At 31.7% G+C, this 2,267-nt stretch overlaps 1 long non-coding RNA gene across 2 annotated transcripts; it reads left to right on the top strand.

Moving 5' to 3' along the window:
- Window positions 1-792: 792 nt before the first annotated feature.
- LOC100634543 (uncharacterized) lies at window positions 793-2,182 on the top strand. Of its 2 annotated transcripts, none has more exons than XR_002188886.1 (5): window positions 793-1,076; window positions 1,190-1,282; window positions 1,736-1,855; window positions 1,903-1,962; window positions 2,016-2,182. It is a non-coding gene; the product is annotated as an uncharacterized LOC100634543 (long non-coding RNA). The 2 variants fall into 2 exon arrangements; XR_002188885.1 differs by having other exon boundaries at window positions 794-1,039.
- Window positions 2,183-2,267: the final 85 nt, after the last annotated feature.

Here is a 2,267-nt window from a genome sequence, read left to right as displayed (position 1 = left end):
TTATGGTGTCCTCCTTCTAGAGATGATAACACGACGTATCCTCTACCAGAAGAGAGGGTAGGTCTTATTGATGGTATTAGAAGAGCCTCGTTTAGGTCTCTTGTTCAACGCTGCCTGATAGTTGAGTATAGACACTGTCCAACAATGAATGATATTATAGCTGAACTAAATGATACTATTTAAAATAAATCTGTTACTTTTGGAGTTAGTATTTGTCCTTTTTTATATTTTGATGTTTAGTTAAAATTGATTAAAAAGACATTAATTTTTTTATTAAAAAGTAAATTTTAAAATTTTATTTGAATCAAATTAAAATGTTCAATAAAGTTCTTCTAAACATAATACCCAGAGAAAATATTTTGTAGTTTCTTGTGTCTTTTTTTCTTGGCGAGTGTTAAAAATTCGTCTTTTACAGTGTGTCCTCTTATTATACTCTGCAAGTACTTAGTATAAAAGTAACAATTAATAGCCTATGGATGATAAACATGCATGTAATAATACACAATGAGTATGCCTGTGCATTCTTCATTGTGTTTTTGAGCACCTCTTCTCTCAGTTCCTCAAGTTCTTAACTTTTCTCATCAACATTCTATGAATAATGTATGTGTTGCAAGTGTGTCTTTTTTCTGTCATACTCCTCTCTTTGTAGTGCTGATATTGCTGCTCCTTGTGACGATGACAATTTATATTGTTGGGCTCTACCATCTAAAATAAATACAATATACATAAGCACATACAAATGTGCATGTACTGCTATAGATCATTCTTTCCAGAATCCATGATAGCTGTTTCTTTGATTGGGGTACATCTTTATTCATCTCTGACTCCAGTGTTCCAGTAGTTCTTGTGTACAGAGTATCTCTGTATAATATGTCTCTTTCTATGTCTCCATTTCTTTTAATAGTGTTCATTGTATGTCTCGTTCCATTGTTGATATTAGTTCATCTTTATCTCTCATTAATCTCTCTAGTCCATGTATCCTGTGCTTCTATGAGGATATTACATATACAGCACTTACATATTGATGTCTTTATCCTGTGTATGAAGTTTTAAACACATCCAATATAAAATTTTGAGTTATGAGCAAATAAATGCAGGCCTTAAATATTTGATTTTGCATGACATATACTTGTAATGATTGTGTGTCGGTGGATATTGTAACTCATTATTATTTTTATTTATTTTTCAGTGGTAGCATGGAGCCAGCATTTTTTAGAGGTGATCCTTTTTGACTAATTATGAAGAGGGTTCAATAAAATCTGGGAAGATTATAGTATTCAAAGTAAAGGACAGAGATATACCAATCGTACACACAGAACAGTACATGAGGAGTAAGTTAAGAGAGAAAGTGGGGGAGAACAGAGGGAGAAAGAGGGAGGATACATGTATGTCTTGATATATGTATTCTTTCTAATGTGATTGATTGGTGTGTATACAGCATTTGGTACTATATGTAAGTATTATTGCTTTCCAGTTCCTATTTTTGATGGATATGTGCGCTTTATTTAAACATGCCGATAGGGATGTTTAAAATTTTTAATGTTTTTACACCTTTTCTTTTTATAAAATGAATGCTCTACATGTCTCATTACCCAGTCTACTTGTCTTGTTACAATAATGCATGTACATTTTACATACAGTGTTATGTTCACTGCGCTCTTAGATTTTGCTAAAAAATTGCATTGTATATGGCATTAGTTACTTTTGATCTCTTTTCCTCCCTCTCTCTTTATAGTCATAATGGTGAGGTATATCTCCTAACTAAAGGTGATAATAATCAGGTTGATGACAGAGGATTGTACGCTCCAGAAAAGCTGTGGGTTAAAATGGATGAAGCAGTAGAACATGCTAGAGGGTAAGAAACAATAATTTATGATAATTTTTAACAACATGATGTTTTAGTTTCCTGCCATACATTGGAATGGTCACAATAAATTAATGAAGGATTACCCAAAACTGAAAGTGAGAGCATTATTTTAATCATTTGCTGTTATCTTTATCTCTTTATCATACAGTATCTTCTTTTATATGTGGCTTAGCAGTTTTTGTTATACTGCATAGGGAGTAGTCATTAATTGATTCCTTTGATCATTACACTATAATCATTATTTTGTTGAATAAATTAATAATATACTCTAATTGGCATCTTGCCATAGAATACCACAAAAATCACTCACAAAAAGGTAGCAAAAACTATTAAAACAGTAAAAGCAATGTTAGTGAACACAGCAAAAGTAAATTATAAAAAGTGAACAAAAGCTAAAGTG

The sequence above is a fragment of the Amphimedon queenslandica genome, unplaced genomic scaffold (assembly GCF_000090795.2).
Source record: "Amphimedon queenslandica unplaced genomic scaffold, v1.1 AMPQUscaffold_10988, whole genome shotgun sequence".
NCBI lineage: Eukaryota > Metazoa > Porifera > Demospongiae > Haplosclerida > Niphatidae > Amphimedon > Amphimedon queenslandica.
The sequence above is the reverse complement of the archived record's forward strand: the minus strand, read 5'-3'. Positions and strand labels throughout refer to the sequence as shown.